General features: G+C 46.1%; 1 protein-coding gene across 1 annotated transcript in view; it reads right to left on the bottom strand.

The window, feature by feature from the left end:
• LOC139263344 (neuroblast differentiation-associated protein AHNAK-like) overlaps positions 1–22,273 on the bottom strand; it is a 163,253-nt gene that overhangs the window by 119,020 nt on the left and 21,960 nt on the right. Inside the window, exon 2 of the mRNA XM_070879255.1 lies at positions 4,163–4,215. The gene's annotated coding sequence lies outside the window, so the exon portion shown is untranslated. The remainder of the gene's footprint in view (positions 1–4,162; positions 4,216–22,273) is intronic.

Below are 22,273 nucleotides of genomic sequence, written 5' to 3'. Positions count from 1 at the left end.
TTGTGAATAGCACGTTTAGTGAGTTGGTCAGACCGCAGGAAAAGGTTACACAGACAGATAGGGAACGGATGACCAACAGGAAGAGCAGTGGAAGGAAGGTAGTGCAGAGGTTCCCTGCAGTCATCCCCCTCCAAAACAGATACACTGCTTTGGGTATTGTTGGGGGGATGACTCATCAGGGCAGGGCAGCAGCAGCCAAGTCCATGGCACCATGGTTGGCTCTGCTGCACAGGAGGGCAGGAAAAAGAGTGGGGGTGCTAGAGTGGTAGGGGATTCTATTGTAAGGGGAATAGATAGATGTTTCTGCGGCCACAATCGAGACTCCAGGATGGTATGTTGCCTCTCTGGTGCAAGGGTCAAGGATGTCTCGGAGCGGTTGCAGGACATTTTGGAGCGGTAGGTTGAACAGCCAGTTGTCGTGGTGCATATAGGTACCAACGATATAGGTAAAAAAATGGGATAAGATCCTACAAGATGAATTTAGGGAGCTAGGAGCTAAATTAAAAAGTAGGACCTCAAAAGATAGTAATCTCAGGATTGCTACCAGTGCCACGTACTAGTCAGAGTAGGAATCGGAGGATAGCTCAGATGAATATGTGGCTTGAGGAGTGGTGCAGAAGGGAGGGATTCAAATTCCTGGGACATTGGAACTGATTCTGGGGGAGGTGGGACCAATACAAACCGGACGGTCTGCACCTGGGCAGGACCAGAACCAATGTCCTAGGGGGAGTGTTTGCTAGTGCTGTTGGGGAGGGGTTAAACTAATATGGCAGGGAGATAGAAGCCTATGCAAGGAAACAGAGGGAAGTAGAATGGGGGCAGAAGCAAAAGGCAGAAAGAAGAAAAGTAAAAGTGGAGGGCAGCGAAACCCAAGGCAAAAATCAAAAAAGGCCACATTACAGCAAAATTCCAAAAGGTCAAAGTGTGTTAAAAAGACAAGCCTGAAGGCTCTGTGCCTCAATGTGAGGAGTATTCATAATAAGGTGGATGAATTAACTGCACAGGCAGCAATAAATGAATATGATATAATTGGTATCACGGAGTCATGGCTCCAGGGTGACCAAAGCTGGGAACTCAACATCCAGGGTATTCAACATTCAAGAAGGATAGACAGAAAGGAAAAGGAGGTGGGGTAGCATTGCTGGTTAAAGAGGAAATTAACGCAATAGTAAGGAAGGACATTAGCTTAGATGATGTGGAATCTGTATGGGTGGAGCTGCGGAATACCAAAGGGCAGAAAATGCTAGTAGGAGTTGTGTACAGATCACCAAACAGTAGTAGTGAGGTTGGGGGCAGCATCAAACAAGAAATTAGGGATGCATACAATAAAGTTACATCAGTTATCATGGGCGACTTTAATCTACATAGAGATTGGGCTAACCAAACTAGTAGCAATACGGTGGAGGGGGATTTCCTGGAGTGAATTAGGGATGGTTTTCTAGACCAATATGTCGAGGAACCAACTAGAGGGCTGGTCATCCTAGACTGGGTGATGTGTAAAGGGAAAGGACTAATTAGCAATCTTGTTGTGCGAGGCCTCTTGGGGAAGAGTGAACATAGTATGGTAGAATTCTTTATTAAGATGGAGAGTGACACAGTTAATTCAGAGACTAGGGTCCTGAACTTAAGGAAAGGTAACTTCGATGGTATGAGACGTGAATTGACAAGAATAGACTGGCAAAAGATACTTAAAGGGTTGACGGTGGATAGGCAATGGCAATCATTTAAAGATCACATGGATGAACTTCAACAATTGTACATTCCTGTCTGGAGTAAAAATAAAACAGGGAAGGTGGCTCAACCGTGGCTAACAAGGGAAATTAAGGATAGTGTTAAATCCAAGGAAGAGGCATATAAGTTGGCCAGAAAAAGCAGCAAACCTGAGGACTGGGAGAAATTTAGAATTCAGCAGAGGAGGACAAAGGGTTTAATTAAGAGGGGGAAAATAGAGTATGAGAGGAAGCTTGCCGGGAACATAAAAACTGAATGCAAAAGCTTCGATAGATATGTGAAGAGAAAAAGATTAGTGAAGACAAACATAGGTCCCTTGCAGTCAGATTCAGGTGAATTTATAATGGGGAACAAAGAAATGGCAGACCAGTTGAACAAATACTTTGGTTCTGTCTTCACGAAGGAAGACACAAATAACCTTCCGGAAATACTAGGGGACCAAGGGTCTAGAAAGAAGGAGGAACTAAAGGAAATCCTTATTAGTCAGCAAATTGTGTTAGGGAAATTGATGGGATTGAAGGACGATAAATTCCCAGGGCCTGATAGACTGCATCCCAGAGTATTTAAGGAAGTGACCCTAGAAATAGTGGATGCATTGGTGGTCATTTTCCAACATTCTATAGACTCTGGATCAGTTCCTTTGGACTGGAGGGTAGCTAATGTAAACCCAAGGAGGGAGAGAGAAAACAGGGAATTGTAGACTGGTCAGCCTGACATCGGTGGTGGGGAAAATGTTGGAATCAATTATTAAAGATGTAATAGCAGCGCATTTGGAAAGCAGTGACAGGATCGGTCCAAGTCAGCATGGATTTATGAAAGGGAAATCATGCTTGACAAATCTTCTAGAATTTTTTGAGGATGTAACTAGTAGAGTGGATAAGGGGGAGCCAGTGGATGTGGTGTATTAAAACTTTCAAAAAGCTTTTGACAAGGTCCCACACAAGAGATTAGTGTGCAAAATTAAAGCACATGGTATTGGGGGTAATGTACTGATATGGATAGAGAATTGGTTGGCAAACAGGAAGCAAAGAGTAGGAATAAACGAGTCCTTTTCAGAATGGCAGGCAGTGACTAGTGGGGTACCGCAAGGTTCAGTGCTGGGACCCCAGCTATTTATAATATACATTAACGATTTAGATGAAGGAATTGAAAGTAATATCTCCAAATTTGCAGATGACACTAAGCTGGGTGGCAATGTGAGCTGTGAGGAGGATGCTAAAAGGCTGCAGGGTGATTTGGACAGGTTAGGTGAGTGGGCAAATACATGGCAGGTGCAGTATAATGTAGATAAATGTGAGGTTATCCACTTTGGTTGTAAAAACAGGAAGGCAGATTATTATCTGAATAGTGACAGATTAGTAAAAAGGGAGGTGCAACGAGACCTGGTTATCATGGTACATCAGTCATTGAAAGTTGGCATACATGTACAGCAGGCGATGAAGAAAGCAAATGGCATGTTAGCCTTCACAGCTAGGGGATTTGAGTATAGGAGCAGGGAGGTCTTACTACAGTTGTACAGGGCCTTGGTGAGGCCACACCTTGAGTATTGTGTGTAGTTTTAGTCTCCTAACCTGAGGAAGGACATTCTTGCTATTGAGGGAGTGCAGCAAAGGTTCACCAAACTGATTCTCGAGATGGCAGGACTGAGATATGAAGAAAGACTGGATCGACTAGGCTTATATTCAATGGAATTTAGAAGAATGAGAGGGGATCTCATCGAAACATATAAAATTCTGATGGGATTGGACAGGTTAGATGCAGGAAGAATGTTCCCGATGTTGGGGAAGTCCAGAACCAGGGGACACAGTCTAAGGATAAGGGGTAAGCCATTTAAGACCGAGATGAGGAGAAACTTCTTCACTCAGAGAGTTGTGAGTATGTGGAATTCTCTACCACAGAAAGTCGTTGAGGCCAGTTCGTTAGATATATTCAAAAGGGAGTTAGACGTGGCCTTTACGGCTAAAGGGATCAAGGGGTATGGAGAGAAAGCAAGAATGGGGTACTGAAGTTGCATGATCAGCCATGATCATATTGAATGGTGCTGCAGGCTCGAAGGGCCGAATGGCTTACTCCTGCACCTATTTTCTATGTTTCTATGTTTCTATGTTTCTTCATTCAGAGAGTGGTGAATCTTTGGAATTCTCTGGCCCAGAGGGCTGTGAAGGCGCAGTCTATTCAAGACAGATCAATGGATTTTTTAATATTAAGGGAATCAAAGGATATGGGGACAGTGTTGGAAAATGGAGTTGAGGTCGAAGATCAGCCATGATCTTATTGAATGGTGAAGCAGGTTCAAGAGGGCCGAATGGCTTACTCCTGCTTCTAATTCTTATGTTCTTATGTTAAAACCCCAGTGTACTACACAGAGCTCTAAATATAACATATAAAAACATTTAACCAAAGTGCATTTACAGTTTTTTTTATTACTTACAGAATCACGTTCTCCAGGGTCTGCCTCAGCATCTTTTAAACATTGGACTGAACCTATAAAAGCATTAAAATAAATGATACTTAATAATCATATAAGATAGAATAAAAACTGCAGAAGTACTTAGGAGTTCTGATTACATAGGGTGTGATACTCCACGCAAACAGTTAACTATGTCTTGCTTCTAACATGGTCACTGATTCCTAGGTCATAACTCGACCAAGCAAGAACATGTTACATCATATTTAGAACAATGAGGTGCAACCTGTTCTTGTCATCATACTGTAAAACTTCTCCCAAATTGTATGTGTGGTGTATGTAGCACACAAATCACTGATTCCACACGGTCTGGTGTAAATCTAACTGCTGTGACCTTCGTCCTTTATTGTTCAGCTCTAGAGTGCCTCTCAGGTGTGGTGGTCAGCCTTATACAGTGCCTGTTCTAGGTACTTCCAGGTTTCCCACCGCAGCGCCCTTTGTGGTGTGGCATAGTGCTTACATTACATTTAAGGTACCAGGACGATACACACATCATTACATAACATCACCTTCACCCCCACCAGGACGCAGGACGACAATACATACATCAATACATAACATCACACTTGTCCAACGGAAGGCAGGTAGGCATAGATAGTGCGTTAGTATGGTACATGTTATCTGGTACATTAACTAGTTATTGACTGGTAACGGATCCCTGATTTCCTTGTCAGCCCTTATCATTAATTGTACTTCATATCCATTATTTTACACAAATACAGTGGCCATTCAGCATTAAAAAATTAATTATTTTTATAAATTCGCCATCTCACATTAACATAGCTCATTTTAGATTCGCTCTGCCTTACAGAAGTCCTTTGTGGGGACCACCTCTTGGTAAGGCCCTTTTAAGACTCCCGGGTGCATTTCCTTTTTAAGGTACCATCTTTGATGCAGCGGGATTCCACGAGGCTTCTCCTTGGGCGCCGCCATCTTTGCTGCTCTGCTGCTCTGGACACGATGCTACCGCCATCTTGCTCTCCGCCGCTCCGGATGCCTTCCGCCGTTGCAGCCTCCGCTCCCCTCCGCTGCCACCTGACTTGCCACCTCTCCTGCGGCCATCGTCGTCGCTTCTCCGGCGGCCACCGTAGCTGCCTCCCCTGCGGCCGTCGTGGCCTCTCCAGCGGCTGCACTTGCCGCCTCCCCCGCGGCCTCCGTAGCGGCCTCCCCTGCGGCCACCGTGGCCGCTGACCTCCAGCTGCTGCCGCCGCCCGACTCTCCCTCTGCGTGGGCCCCTCCGATCTGCCGGCACCCCCACTAGGCCCCTCTCTGAAGGGCTTCTTGCCTGTGGGGGCTGAGGCTGCAGGGTCTCTGTGTGAGGTCCAGGCCTGGGACTTGCCTGTGGGTGGATTGAGGCTGCAGCTCCAGCTCGGTCGGCGCTGCTCTCTGGGGACCCGGGGCATGGCAGCACCCCGGGGAGCAGCAGCCTGTGGAGTGGTGAAGTCTTCCCAGCTCCCACGGACCGTCCCCATCCACCTCCGGCCGAGGAGCGTCGGCCCATCGCCTGCAACGACCCACAAAGGTAAACCGTGCGTCTCGTCCCTGTGGGATACCAGCACCGTCACTCTGCCAAGAACAGGTATTAGTTCCCTGGTGTAGGTACGCAGCTTCACCGTGACCGGGACCAGCTTGGGTTGTGCAGCTGGGTTAATCCACAGTTTATCAAAAGTTGTCCGACTCATCAACGACGGACCCGAGCCCGTGTCCACTTCCATACTCACAGGGACTCCGTTGATTTTTACTTCCCTTATCACTGGGGGCGAATCGTCGGTACACGTGTACAGTCCCAACACCTCATCATCTTCTGCCTGCTCCTCACTGAACAGTAGATCATCCCCCATCTCCTCAGCCACATGGTGAGTCCGATTTCTTTTACACATACGCTGAAGGTGGCCTTTCGTGTGGCAGATATTGCACGTGTACTCCGCAAACCTGCACCGGTGAGCCCCATGGCTTCCTCTGCAGTGCCAGCATGGTGCTGCTTGATTGGCCCCCCTCAGCGGACTCTGAGTTCGAGGACCCCGAGGTCCGTGCTCTCTGCCCCGGGCAGAGCCATGTTCTGCAGTTTTGTCCGTGGTGGGCGTTATCCTGTGGACAGTGCCTGCCAGGTTCGAGACTGTGTGAATTATTTGCTTGGTGCTGCAAGTCGAGGTCATATGTGCCCGGCTGATGGCGATGGCCTTTGTCAGGGTGACTGTGGGTTCCGTGGCTAGCAGCTTGTGAAGGAGGCCCTCATGGCCAATCCCCATGACGAAAACGTCCCGTAATGCCTCGTCAAGGTGTGCGCCAAAATCACACAGCGCCGCGAGTCTCCTGAGGTCCGCAGTATATTCGGTGACATCCTGGTCCTCGGGTCTGCAGTGATGGTAAAATTTGTATCTGGCCATGAGGATGCTCTCCTTCGGTTTCAACTGGTCACGAATGAGTTCAGTCAGCTCCTCATATGACTTGTCCCTGGCGCTCCCGGGTGCCAGCAAATCCCTGACGAGACAGTAAACCTCATTTCCACAACTGGAGAGCAATATCGCCTTATGCTTCTCTCTCATTGTGTCCGTGTCCTCCGTCAGGTTGTTTGCTGTGAAGTAGTACTCGAGCCTTTCCGTGAAGGCCTCCCAATCATTGCCCACGGTAAAATCCTTTAGCGAGCCCAGAGTAGCCATGGTTACATGGAGTTCGTCCGCTTCCTCGTTGCCAATGTGGTGTATGTAGCACACAAATCACTGACTCCACACGGTCTGGTGTAAATCTAACTGCTGTGACCTTCGTCCTTTATTGTTCAGCTCCAGAGTGCCTCTCAGGTGTGGTGGTCAGCCTTATATAGTGCCTGTTCTAGGTACGTCCAGGTTTTCCACCACAGCGCCCTCTGTGGTGTGGCATAGTGCTTACATTACATTTAAGGTACCAGGACGATACACACATCATTACATAACAGTATGATTGCTGGAAGCTGTTTATGATTATTACAATGGCAGCTATTTTTAAATCTCACAACAAAAGGCTTAACTTCAGGCTAATCTTAAAATAATGCGTGCACACATGGGAGCCGAAATTGCCCCTCTCCTTAAGGCCTGTTACCACCGCAAATCGGCGGCCATGCTGCAGAGTGGAGTGGCCGCAGACTTTTAGTAGAATGGTCGCTGATAGTCCAATTGCCTTTCCGAGGTTTCCTGGCGGTGCCTCGATCCTCCCCCCCCCCCCCCACCACCGCTATGCTGCTGCCGATCCGTGGTAAGCACGTTATCACTTTGCACACTGCCGATATAACCCCCCTGGCAGCAACATTCCCTTCGGAAAATCTTTGGCCCGCCCGGCAGTGCCAAAACCTGTTTTTTCCCATTGGTCCAGTGATGCTGTGGCCTTCTGCAATGGCGGTGTGGCTTCCCTTAAAGGGGAGGATTCACTGTCGCTGCCACCATGTTTTTTTTTGTCGGCCGACTGCCAGGTCGGTCCGACAATTATGCCCCCGGGTTCGGCCCGCTGGCCCGGCCGAAACCCTCCCTGGTGGCCCAGTGGACCGAAGTTTTATCATCACGGAGGCTCTCCCCTTTGTAAGAAAGACTGGTATTAGAGATTCATATATATATATTCAATTTGTAGTCATTGACCAAACTAATCTTATCCATGATTCTCTGTGGGCATGGAAATGATAGAAGCTCCTCGAATGTACACAGAACTCAGTTTTGACTAGGTTCAAATAACAAACTAACATGAGCTGCGAGCCAAGGTCGCATTATTATAATAACAAAGTAGAAATTAGAGTCGGTCTAATCAAACCTTACAGTTAGAATATAGTAGCATAAATAAGGTGAATTCTGAGGAGATGAAGGAATCTGTAAACAAGATAACATGGACAAGTATTGTTGATGTAAAAGTACTGGAGGCAGGAGTGGCCAGGATAGTAGCTCTGGTTTGAGTGACAATGGTAGTTTGACCACTAGAACCAATTAATTTTGTCAAAGATCATATATGGACACTGGCCAAACGAACCTTTGATAAGAAATTGATTAAAACATCGATACTCAAAGAATACCTTTGCACAGAAACTGCTGAAATAGCGATGAAAAGATTTAAGACAACACCAGCTGTGTCCGGAAGTTTCCAGGGACCTGGGCCTGCGGGTTTTTGTTCAATTATCGTTTTTTATTAAGTATACAATTGTTGTAAGCTTAATAAATCTAACCCATTGCACAAACCATACTGATTGCTGCCTATTGGTGTTGTCTTGACCAAGAACCCTTAAAAGTTCAACACCTTTAAGTGAAGGGGAGAGCCATGGTGACGCGGCACCGTGATGACATCATCGCGGCGGTCACTCTGCATCGTGCCAAATTTCCGCCCCTCAGGTGTTGCCACTACCGGTTTCCACCCCTCAAGTGTCGTCACCGCCCCCATTAAGAGTGATTTCTGGATCCAAGTAATAAAAAACAACAAAGAGCGGAATTTCACTCAAGAGGCGACCTGAACCGCAGCTGCGGTAAAAACCATTAAAATGGGGCGCATGCGCCCCGTTTCAGGCGGGGGGCAATTTCGGCCCCATGATCTGTGGAGAAGAGGTACATTTTCCTGAGATAAAGGGTGCATTTTGTTTGAACAGTATAATCAGTTTGTTTTGACATGATGAGCAACAGTAACATGAGAAAAAAAATATTTCAATGTGATTTGGATTGTGTGAGCAAAAGGGCTGTTCAGCCTCTGTAAATGAACCAATTGGCTCTATAGAAGCATCCATCAAAATAAATATTATGAAGCTGGTAAATGTTGATTTATCATTAAGTAGCTTTCAACTTGTCAAACTGGCTATATTATTATAAATTGTGAAAACACTTAAGCTCATTTACCAAACATCTTTCATCAGCCTTCCAAAAACACTCCATTGGTGCCTTTTGAATAGTAACACACTATATTCTAAAACTGAGAAAAAGGGGTATAAATTATACTCAGATCAACAAGCTGCTCAAAATGCACAAGCAACTATGGAAATGAGATTCTACGATGAAATTTGGCTGGGCCTCAGACCAACTCCCTTGGGTGAGAGGTGGCAGGTGTGCACCACCAACCACTCACCCAGTGGATTTGGGCTCCTGAAAATCTACTGTGTTTTGGTTTCCTCCATCTCTGCCAGTATCAAAATGACTTGTAAGTGTGGTTAATTATACTATAAGGCAAATAATGGGCCAATTATCCAAGGGCGGGGATTCCATGAGCTGGGAATTCATGGTCCAGGAATTGGGGGGATCCAGCATATCAATTGTGGCTGTGGGAGCAAAAGTGCGTATGAGCCAAATATCTCACTGATTCGCTTTGCGCAGACTGTGAGATTAATACATGCTGGGTTAAAAGTTCAAGCAGCTTTCTGATGAGCATGGGTTGTAAATTGGGTAAGAGATCAAAGCAGAAGCAGTCTCCACACGGAAGAAGATGCTAGAAGGTGTGAGAGTCATTGAGCCATATTTGAATTTGTTAATTTGGTCACCTGTATGTTATAGTAATAAAATGCAATGATCAAAGGCAAAATTTAGTGTAAGAAATGTAAAGAAAAACTGTTTTAGCAGCGTTCACTGGAATCATGGTTAGTGTGTGTCTCAGTAGCTTGCTCATTCTGCAAAGGTGTTGTATGAAAAAGACCCGACCCAAGGCTTCATATTTGTAAATATGAAGTTTCAATAAAGACTTGATCCTGCATTATTATAACTAAGTGTGTGTGTAATCTGACTTTTAAAGCAACAAAACTTAAAAGAACAAGAAAGTAATCGAATATTGGCCAGCACATAGACAGAAAGAAAGAACTTGCATTTATATAGTGCTTTTCACAACCTCAGGACATCCCAAAGCATTTGACAACCAATGAAGTATTTTTTAAGTGTAGTCGCTGTTATAATGTCGGAAACACGGCAGCTAATTTGCACACAGCAATGTCCCACAAACAGCAATGAGGTATTGACCAGATAATCTAGTCATTACTCCCCTACTCTTCTTCGAATAGCATCATGGGATCTTTAACGCCCACCTGAGAGGGCAAATGGGGCCTCGGTTTAACATCTCATCTGAAGAATGACACCTCTGACAGTGCAGCACTCCCTCAGTACTGCACTATACTATCTTAGCACAAGTCTTTGGGTTATGCGTGAATTAGAATACTGTGACCAGTTTTGATTCTCTCACTGGTAGATGATATAGAGGCCCAGGGAGAGGTTGAAAGGAAGGCCATTAAATTAATAGCTAGTTGAAAGGCACTTAATTACCACGACTGGTTTAGAGAGGTGGGTAATTTTCCTCTAGAAATGCATAGACTTCAGAGAGATTTGATTGAGATGTTTAAAATAATGAAGGGAATACTATGTCCATATGGATAAACATAGAAACATAGAAAGTAGGTGCAGGAGTAGGCCATTTGGCCCTTTGAGCCTGCACCACCATTTAATATGATCATGGCTGATCATGCAACTTCAGTACCCCATTCCTGCTTTCTCTCCATACCCCTTGATCCCTTTAGCCGTAAGGGCCACATCTAACTCCCTTTTGAATATGTCTAATGAACTGGCCTCAACAACTTCCTGTGGTAGAGAATTCCACAGGTTCACAATTCTCTGAGTGAAAAAGATACTCCTCATCTTGATCCTAAATGGCTTACCCCTTATCTTAGACTGTGACCCCTGGTTCTGGACTTCCCCAACATCAGAAACATTCTAACCTGTCCAATCCCGTCAGAATTTTATACGTTTCTATGAGATCCCCTCTCATTCTTCTAAATTACAGTGAATATAATCCTAGTTGATCCAGTCTTTCTTCATATGTCAGTCCTGCCATCCCGGGAATCAGTCTGGTGAACCTTCGCTGGACTCCCTCAATAGCAAGAATGTCCTTCCTCAGATTAGGAGACCAAAACTGCACACAATATTCAAGGTGTGGTCTCACCAAGACCCTGTACAACTGCAATAAGACCTCCTTACTCCTACACTCAAATCCCCTTGCTATGAAGGCCAGCATGCCATTTGCCTTCTTTACTGCCTGCTGTACCTGCATGCCTACCTTCAATGACTGATGTACCATGACACCCAGGTCTCGTTGCACCTCCCCTTTTACTAATCTGTCACCATTCAGATAATAATCTGCCTCCCTGTTTTGCAACCAAAGTGGATAACCTCACACTTATCGACATTATACTGCATTTGCAATGCACTTGCCCATTCACCTAACCTGTCCAAGTCCCCCTGCAGCCTCCTAGCAGCTCGCACTGCCACCCAGCTTGGTGTCATCTGCAAACTTGGAGATGTTACCTTCAATTTCTTTGTCTAAATCATTAATGTATATTGTAAATAGCTGGGGTCCAAGCACTGAACCCTGAGGCACCCCACTAGTCACTGCCTGCCATTCTGAAAAGGACCCGTTTATTCCCACTCTTTGCTTCCTGCCTGCCAACCAGTTCTCTATCCACGTCAATACATTACCCCCAATGCCATGTGCCTTCATTTTGCACACTAATCTCTTGTGTGGGACTTATAGACTATTTGAGTTAGATAATTTAGAGGGAACTGTGGAAATGCATATAAATTATGTAAGCATAGAACTAGATTAGCTGTTAGAAGGTTTTGGATCAAGTTGCTGGGTGTGCAATGAGTACAGATTTACTGCAAGCATTCAAAAGGGAGTTAGATCAGTTTCTAGCTGTGGCTGCTATCACAGCATACAAAAGGTAGATGCGCAACTGGGCAATGTACTTCACGGTCACTCTGGTCTCCTGGAACTTGTTTTAATCACCTTCAGTGGTCGGAGAGGAATGTTACACATTTTTTTCTCTTTGAATTGGCCTAGTGTTCTATCTCTCCCTGGTGACTACATGGCTGCCTGTGGGTTGGAAGTGTTGGGGATCATGATGCTCAGTTGTACTATGAGAGTATGGGACAGGCTCGATGGACTGGGTGGTATTTCCCTGTCTGCCATTTTCTTATGTTTATATGATTCTGATGATTGGTTTCAGTTTGGTTCAAATTAAGCTTTCTCAAACACATTGAATTTCGGTTCACCTATTGGTACAAGAACACCCTCCGCCACCATTCTACTTAGATTGCTATTTTATCACACTAAATCCTTCATCTCTACTTCTAAGGCAGCTTTGGAAATGTATTTTTATCTAAGCTGATACCACACGGTATTTTTGTGCCCTTTTTAATATATAACAAAATGAAGTCCTGGTCCTTCCAGAAATTTCTGCATAAAGCAGTCGGCTTGAATAAACAGCTAAACCTTAAACCTGGCTTGAAAGGGCTGATAGCCACCAGACAGCTAGGAGGCAAGTCCTGCTGAGACAAGTACCCCCCCCCCCATGGTGCTCTCCTATTGTCTATATGACACCAGTTCCACGCCACCCTTTTCGAAGTACTCAAACCTCATCCATTTGATGCAAAAAGATAACTGACCAGGAAACTGGACAATCCTGACACAATGCAAGACAGGTAATAGCTCATTACCACACATCTCATCGAATAATGGCCGGCTGGCCAACTAATAACCCTGACAAAAGGAAATATCTGGAAGCCATGTCAGGACAAGGATGTAGTAATTAACTCTTTATCTGTATTCACTGACTGCGAGACAGAGCCAATACACAGGGAGAGGCCATAACTTGGGTTTTACTGTATAAATATCTCGTGAAACTGTACCATTGGGGAGGTGTTCACTTAGCCATTGACTGAGTGTGACCTTTCCCTTGCTAGCAAGTAAATTAAAGAAACTTCTGCCGGAGCTGAAGGTGTCTGAGTCATTTATCGGAGGTCGAGATTTCGACACAGCCCATAAATGCATAACTTATGGAGCCCAACTTCAAACAACTGTTTCTTAGAGCACAGGTGTAGCATCTCCAGGCCATCGGCTCAACAACTTCAGGTACTAATGAACACTATAGCATTGAATCGTTTCTCAAACAGATACCCTCATGCCTTGGTTGATAATGGCTTCTTCCCTCACAATACATACCAAAGGCACCCTGCCTTGATAGCTTTAGTATGTATTTGCAATAAAAAGTCAATCCATATATTATCTGATCTTACTTAAAACTCCAGCAGGACATTTTAATTGATGCCATAGGCCAGCACATGTCAGGATATTATAAGTATGACTGGTGCATTTAAATGTCAGCAAATTCTTCCATATATCTTAAAATAAACATTTTGCCACAAAACATCAGCCTGAAATGAAATAAATGTTTCAGGTGCTTTTTCTCATTAAGTTAATGGTAATATTTCAATGTACAATGTTTGTTTAACAATTGTTTGTGTACCTCTAATGATTCATTGCAGTTTGACTTTCATTCCAGAAATGTTTAGATTACACTGTTTAATGCAGGACACAGACAGAAATCTGATAGTTACCATACACAGCAGATTTATTTTTACTCTTGTATGTTAGGTATCTATGTGCTACATGTATATATTGTTAAGAATGGATATGCTCCAGTTATACAAATCTAAAAGCTGCAAAACATGGACATGTTGCTAAAATAAGCACCAAGGCCTAGAAATTGGCCACCTTAGTGCCTCCCGTTATCGCCTCTGAGGGACAATAATGGGGAGCTACCAACTTACCGACCGGGCACGGCATGTTTTTACCTGCGGCGGCAGTACGGCATTACACCCTAATCTCCTTTGCTGGGAAATCGTGACGTCATCGCCGTGCATATCAACCCGGTAGCGCTCCAGACCCGCACATGAATTCCCCCACCCCGCAGCATTGCCGGGTGAAAATACCGGCTGTTGCAGGAGGCATTCATCAGGAGGCTGGGCACTTCCAGGGTGATAATTGAAGGCAAGGTGGTCGAGGTAAGTTTAAAAAAAATTCAAATTTCTCTTTGAATTGTTTTCCTTGTTTCCTACCCGCAATCGATTAGCCCGGCACTCTGCTGCAGTGCATCAGGCTGCTTGGGCCGGATTGTGGCTGCCGTTGAAGAAAAGATGTTTTCTTTTACAGAGCCTGCAACGATGGCCCTTCCCTTTTCGGGTGATTTAGCGCTCCACTTCCTTCCTGGAGCACAAACGGCGTCTGGTGCCCCAAACGGGATGCTCCTGAATTTCTCCGCCCCTTAACTACGATCAGGAGCATTCCTGTAGAATTTCCAATTGTAAGTATTGTTAAAAGTGACCATGTTTAAATTGTATAAGTCTGTATAATTGCTGAAGGAAGATATAAGTCAATACAAATCATTAAATTAAAATTGGGTTGGAGAGTACCACAAGGCTGGAACACATTTGTAGGAGCCTCATGACATCAATCAAAGAGTGACACTTCCTGCATTACAATGGAGCACAACAGCAACAACTTGTATTGATGTAGTGCAGCTAATGTAAATAATAAAGGGGTATTGCATAGGATTATATTGACACCAAGTAAGAGTAGAAAAATTGAGAAAGATTGACAAGATAGGTTTTAAGGAGGATTAAATGGCAGGGAGAGAAAAGGTTTAGGCAAGGAATTGCAGAGAGTAAGACTGAGAGAGTTGAAGGCTCTGGCACTGAAAGAGGAACAGTAGGGTTGGTGCTGTGTGCACAGGAGGCCACAAATTATTTTATATTGTCATGTGGAAAATATCAATCGCCATAAAAAATTTAAGCCAAAAATCTTTCAGCTGGTTACGATGCTGTAACGTCACCACAGCTATGGATTTCACCACCACCCTCCATGAGGAATTTTGGAACTGTTATGTGATGTGAAATGTTGATAGAGTACAACAGCAGTTAAAGGCGAATCCTTTACATAGCAGGAACAGCCAGTAATTCAGAACAATTTTTATTGCTCTGTTCCAATAGCCTTGTTGTCTTATATTCCACTTTGTAAGTCATTTTAAGTGTTTAAGTCTCCAGTATAGATTACTGGAAAACATGTTCCAGCTGCATCAATCTTTAAATCATTAAACATACTGGACCTGAAATTGCGGTCAGAGGCATCCCGCGGGCAAATGCCTCCGATCCGCAAGAAAAGTACGCATCTACCTGGTGCCTCCGTATTTTCGGACTCTTGCAATCCTTGGCCTGCAGGCATATGCCTGCATAAAGGCCCACATATCCCTGGGGCGCAAGCGGTTCGCAAGCATCCCTAGGATCACGTAGGCCGACCCAACCAATGCAAAAGGGGGATTCCCATTATGCTTATGGGGATTCCATTTACGTACGGAATCCCCACAAGCATAATAGGAATGACATAAAAAGCACACTTTCACACAACCTAAATAAAAATAAATCACCACATGTTTAAAATGAATAAAAAATACAATTTAATTAAACATGTAAAACAAAAATTAAATTTTTTGAAAAATAAATGTAAACATTTTTAAAGGGGCCAAAAATAACCTAAACTAATTTTAAAGGTTTTTGAATTGATTTAAAAAGTGTTATTTTCATATTTATTTTCACCCTTAAGCTGGTAAAAGAAGGCCCTGCGCCTGCTTTTATCAGGCATAAGTGTTTCGTGGGCATTCGCTGGGCAGTAATTAGGCAAATAGCCCAACGCTCCGTCAGCAAATGTCCATTTCATGCATATGCAGATGATCTGTCAAGCTGAAACTTGACACATCGCAAGTTCCGGGTTTTCGCACATGTGCAGTGCTTGCAGAAACCTGGAACTTGCGGAGCACATAAAATGCAGACCAATTTTTTAGTCAAACAGTTAATATGTTGATCTAATTCCTAATTGTTATGATATTGCAAAGTTAATTCTTACCTGAACATATTTTTCATGTAAAACATAGAGGTTTAAAAAATATATACTTTTGTGTAGATTGCTCCTACTTAGTCTCACTGCTGTCAGCGCTGGTGCATTTGCATTGACATTAGTGCACATAATTATAGTTATTTTATTGTTGAAAATAGTTGATAAATATCTACACGAAGTTAAGAAATATTCTTATGAAAGTACATTTCTATTTTTCCCTTTTCCAGTGGGAAAAATAGTCCCTTAGCCATCTCATTGTCTCCTCCCCTAATTGGAGATTTGTTGCTTTATCTGTACTTATTATGTAGAAAGTTAATATGGACACCAGTGGGTCCGAAATTCTCCTGTTCTGCGCCTCCCATTAACGCCTCCGGAGGGTGCTAATGGGGCATGAACACGGTAGTGTCGTGTCCGGTGATCCCTTTAATCCCCGTGGTGGCTCCTATCCACCCAGCGGCAGAAATTGCCTGGCGTCCTGTGAGGCTGCCACAGGCAATGCCCGCGCCAGCCTCTCGCTGGTGACCAATCGTGGGGTGAAACTGGCCCCTGGTCCTGCGGCAACCCTGGTCCATGGAACTTCAATTCACAGGGGGAGCGGGACCGGGGCGGGAGGGAGGGGGGCATTCGGCCCGGGATTGCAGTGGGTACAGCAGGTGGGGCGGTCCTATCTGGCCAGGGTTACAGTGGGAGGAGCAGTCCTATCTGGCCAGGGTTACAGTGAGAGGAGCAGTCCTATCTGGCCGGGGTTACAGTGGGAGGAGCAGTCCTATCTGGCCGGGGTTACAGTGGGAGGAGCAGTCCTGTCAGGCCGGGGTTACAGTGGGAGGAGCAGTCCTATCTGGCCAGGGTTACAGTGGGAGGAGCAGTCCTATCTGGCCAGGGTTACAGTGGGAGGAGCAGTCCTATCTGGCCAGGGTTACAGTGGGAGGAGCAGTCCTATCTGGCCAGGGTTACAGTGGGAGGAGCAGTCCTATTTGGCCAGGGTTACAGTGGGAGGAGCAGTCCTATCTGGCCGGGGTTACAGTGGGAGGAGCAGTCCTATCTGGCCAGGGTTACAGTGGGAGGAGCAGTCCTATCTGGCCAGGGTTACAGAGGGAGGAGCAGTCCTATCTGGCCAGGGTTACAGTGGGAGGAGCAGTCCTATCTGGCCAGGGTTACAGTGGGAGGAGCAGTCCTATCTGGCCAGGGTTACAGTGGGAGGAGCAGTCCTATCTGGCCGGGGTTACAGTGGGAGGAGCAGTCCTATCTGGCCAGGGTTACAGTGGGAGGAGCAGTCCTATCTGGCCAGGGTTACAGTGGGAGGAGCAGTCTTATCTGGCCAGGGTTACAGTGGGAGGAGCAGTCCTATCTGGCCAGGGTTACAGAGGGAGGAGCAGTCCTATCTGGCCGGGGTTACAGTGGGAGGAGCAGACCTATCTGGCCGGGGTTACAGTGGGAGGAGCAGTCCGATCTGGCCAGAGTTACAGTGGGAGGAGCAGTCCTATCTGGCCGGGATTACAGTGGGGGAGCAGGCTTCAGCTTGCTTCAGCAATCAGTGTGTCTCTGGTTGTCCTGGCAACCTCAGCACACTTGAAGCTTCGCCCTCAGAATGAACTTTGGGTAGCGCGGCGCCAAAATTAAATTTTACTTTGGGGAAAGTTGCAATTTTATTTTTTGGTGCAATCAGGGAAAAAAATATCATACGTTATTGTACGCAGGTGCCAAAAATCGGGAAAGTGGAAAATAGAGGCCAAAATGAGTCTTTTGACAGACATAAAAAAGCAACGCATCTCTTGCTCAAAAAAATTGACATTGAAAAATTTCCTGTCACAGTTTTTCATGAGTCTTAATCTTCTTCTCCTTCTTAGGCAATTCCCCAGAGTCGAGGATGACTTGCTTCCACACTAAAATGAGTTCTAAGGTGACTGATGAGACCAATGCGGGATCTGCAGTCTCTGTCACAGGTGGGGCAGATGGTGGTTGGAGGGATGGGTGGGTGGTGTGCTTGATTTTTCATACGCTCCTTTGGCTGTTTGTACTTGGCTTCCACATGCACCCGGCGAAGAGACTCGAAGTGTTCTCGGATGCTTCTCCTTCATTTTGAGCGGTCTTGGGCCAGGGATTCCCAAGAGTCAGTGGGGATGTTACATTTTTTCAAGGAGGTTTTGAGGGTGTCCTTGAAGCATTTTCTCTGCCCTCCTGGGACTCACCTGCTGTGATGTAGCTTGGAGTAGAGTGCTTGTTTCTGGAGTCTAGTATCGGGCATGCGGACAATGTGGCCCGTCCATCGGAGCTGATCGAGCATCGTCAATGCCTCGATGCTGGGAATGTTGGCCTGAGAGAGAATGCTGACGTTGGTGCACCTATCCTGCCAATGAATTTGCAGGATTTTGCAGAGGCAGCGTTGGTGGTAATTCTCCAGTGCTTTGAGTTGCTTACTGTACATTGTCCATGTCTCTGAAGCATATAGGAGGGTGGGTATTGTCATGTATTTAACTGTCATTGTAACCCATTACTAGTTGTACACTCTGAAAACATTGACCACTAGGTGGTGAACTTGTGGGAGACACTCCTAACCTGGTCTTTCAGGTATAAAATGAGAAGCTCCACCCACCTTCATCACTTCAGTGCTGGAATAAAAGTTGCTGGTGACCTTCTCTCAAGCATGGGCCTCGTGTGTATTTGTACTGTATAGTAAGGACATATCATTGGCGACCAGAAACTGGGATTTAAACCATGCGAGCATGGCCACTAGCAACACAGACAAGAGGTACTGTGTTGGTGATGATTGGGACGACTTTATTGAGATACTACAGCAAAGCTTTGTCACTAAGGAATGACTGGGACAGGATTCGGCCAACAAACGCAGGGCTCATCTCCTGATGGTTTGTGGGTCCAGGACGTACTCCCTGATGAAGGACCTTCTAGCAGACAAGACTTTTGAAGAGCTCAGTAAGTTGATCGGGGAACACCTTAAACCGGCAAGCAGCATGCACATGGCGAGACACCGGTTTTATATGCACCGGTGGCGAGAAGGGCAAAGCGTTCCAGACTTCGTGGCCGACCTCCGGCAACTGGCGAGCCTATGTAAGTTCCCAGATGCATGCAGAGCAGAGATGCTGCGAGACTTTTTTATTGACGGCATCGGGCACGCTGGGGTTTTCAGGAAACTGATTGAGACAAAAGACTTGACCCTGGAAACAGCGGCTTTGATGGCCCAGACATTTATCTCAGAGGAGGAAGAGACCAGAATGATGTTTGACAAAAATCTTGGTTTAAATTCAGCAAATGGACAGGGAATCAACATTGTTAATGCGTCACACAGTTCCACAAGCAGACAGTGGCAATCGGACATGACCGAGCATGTTGTCGAATCCAAAGGGAGAATTCAACAGAGACAATGGCTAGCTGAACGGCGATTCACGCCATCGCAAGGGACAATACGGCCAGTAATGGGGCCATCAACACCTGTTAATGGTGTGCTTAAAAACAGTTACACAGACAGTCAGAGACAATCGAGTGGTAATGGGCCTTTTGTTTGCAACAACGGCTCATGTTGGAGGTGTGGAGGAAAACACACAGCCAGAGCTTGCAGGTATCATCAATACACCTGCAAAAAATGCAACGTCAGTGGTCACTTGGCGCGTATGTGCAGGAAGCCTGCAGCCAGGTTGATGTACGAGGAGGACGGGGACGATGTAAGCCCTACAAGGCCAAATGGACACTGGGGGAAATCACTGGAAGCTGAAGTTCAGCGAGTTCATGTGGAGCACATATACAGTTCATACACCAGGACGCCACCGATAATGATGAAAGTGCTCCTCAATGGCATCCCAGTATTAATGGAGCTAGACACAGGGGTCAGCCAGTCGCTGATGAGTATGAAACAGTTCGACAAGTTGTGGCGTCCAAGGCCAGGAGGCCAAAATTATTGCCGATTGACGCACAGCTACGGACATATACAAAGGAGATTATTCTGGTTCTGGGCAGTGCCATGGTAGTCGTGACCCACAAAGATTCGGAGAACAGTTTGTCACTCTGGATTAGGATGGGATCAGACCTACTGCGTCCAAAACAAAAGCGATCCAGAGAGCACCCAGACCCCGTAACACAATGGAGCTGCGTTCGTTCCTCGGGCTCCTGAACTATTTTGGTAACTTTGTTCCCAAATGGAGCACGCTGTTAGAGCTGCTACACATGCTCCTATGCAAAGGTTGTGAATGGGTCTGGGGGGACAGCCAGGAAAGGGCTTTTGATAGAGCACGACATTTGTTATGCGCCAACAATCTGTTAACGCTATATGACCCATGTAAGAAACTTGTTTTAACGTGCGACGCGTCGTCCTATGGGGTCGGGTGTGTGTTGTAGCATGTTAATGCCAAGGGTCAGTTACAGCCGGTAACTTATGCCTCCAGAAGTCTGTCCCAGGCAGAACCGGGCTACGGGATGGTAGAAAAGGAAGCGCTTGTTGTGTATATGCAGTAAAAAAAATGCACCAGTACCTGTTCGGCAGGAAATTTGAGCTGGAGACAGATCACAAACCCCTAACTCCCCTTTTGGCCGACAACAAGGCCATAAATGCAAATGCGCCTGCCCGCATACAGAGGTGGGCACTCACGTTAGCTGCCTATGACTATACAATTTGGCACAGACCGGGCACAGAAAACTGCGCCGATGCACTCAGCAGGCTCCCACTAGCCACCCCCGAGGCGGCAACCGAGCATGCTGCTGAGATGGTCATGGCTGTGGAAGCTTTCAAAAGCGAAGGCTCACCCGTGACAGCCCGTCAGATCAAAGTCTGGACAAATAGAGATCCGCTACTGTCTTTAATCAAGAAATGTGTCCTTAATGGGGACTGGGCAGCCACATACGGGGCATGCCCTGAGGAATTCAAACCATTTCACAGGCGCAAGGATGAACTCTCGATTCAGGCCGATTGCCTACTATGGGGAAACTGAGTAGTCATGCCCCAGATGGGCAGAGAGATGTTCATCAGAGAACTCCACAATGAGCACCCGGGCATTGTCATGATGAAGGCAATTGCCAGGTCACACGTTTGGTGACCAGGGATAGATGCAGACCTGGAACATTGTGTTCGCAGGTGCAACACATGCACCCAGGTGGTCCTGGTCCTGGCCCACCAAACCATGGTCTCGCATCTATGTGGACTATGCAGGTCCTTTCATGGGAAAAATGTTTTTGGTTGTAGTAGACGCCTACTCCAAATGGATCGAGTGTGACATTCTCAATTCAAGCACATCCTCGGCCACGGTAGAAAGTCTACGGGCAATGTTCGCCGCCCATGGTCTATTTGACGTCTTGGTCAGTGACAATGGCCCGTGCTTTACAAGCATTGAATTCCAGGACTTCATGGCAGGAAATGGTATCAACCATATCAGAACGGCACCATTCAAGCCGGCCTCAAACGGCCAGGCGGAACGAGCAGTGCAGATAAACAAACAGGGGATGCTCAGAATCCAAGGGGGTTCCCTACAAAGCCGCTTATCACGCCCCAGGTTGGCCAATAGATCCCGACCACATTCGCTCACAGGGGTCCCACCCGCAGAGTTGCTAATGTAAAGGACGCTCAAAACCAGGTTATCCCTTATACACCCCACCATGAAAGAAATTGTTGACAGCAGGCGCCAGTCACAATATGACTACCACGACGGGAATGCGAGGGCGCGATGTATTGATGTCAATGACCCTGTCTTTGTTCTCAACTATGCTGCAGGGCCTAAATGGCTCGCAGGCATTGTGATTGCCAAAGAGGGGAATAGGATTCTGGTAGTTAAACTTACCAATGGACAAATCTGCCGCAAACATGTGGATCAAACAAAAAGGAGGTTCAGCAACTCCATAGAAGAAGCAGAGGAAGAACACGATGTAGAGTTCACTCCTCCACAGGTGGCCGAACACCGGAACCAAGTGGAGGAGAGCCCAGACACTGTGGGCAGTCCGGACAGGTCTGAGGCACCGCAAACAGCAGACACTCAGGCCAGCGCCCAACAACCGGAGCCCCAACTCAGACGCTCTACAAGGGAGTGTAAACCACCAGAGAGAGTTAACCTGTGATCCCAATAAGACTTTGGGGGGGAGGTGATGTCATGTATTCTACTGTCATTGTAACCCATGTATAAACTGACTAGTTGTACACTGTGAGAACATTGACCACTAGGTGGTGAACTAGTGGGAGACAATCCTAACCTGGTCTTTCAGGTATAAAAGGGGAAGCACCACCCACCTTCTTCATTTCAGTGTTGGAATAAAAGTTACTGGTCACAGAGTGACCTTCTCTCAAGCATGGGCCTCGTATGCATTTGTACTGTACATATCAGGTATTACTACTGCTCTGTAGACCATGAGCTTGGTGCCGGGTTTGAGATCCTGGTCTTC

Source organism: Pristiophorus japonicus, chromosome 4 (genome assembly GCF_044704955.1).
Source record: "Pristiophorus japonicus isolate sPriJap1 chromosome 4, sPriJap1.hap1, whole genome shotgun sequence".
In the NCBI taxonomy this organism is placed as follows: domain Eukaryota; kingdom Metazoa; phylum Chordata; class Chondrichthyes; family Pristiophoridae; genus Pristiophorus; species Pristiophorus japonicus.
The sequence above is the reverse complement of the archived record's forward strand: the minus strand, read 5'-3'. Positions and strand labels throughout refer to the sequence as shown.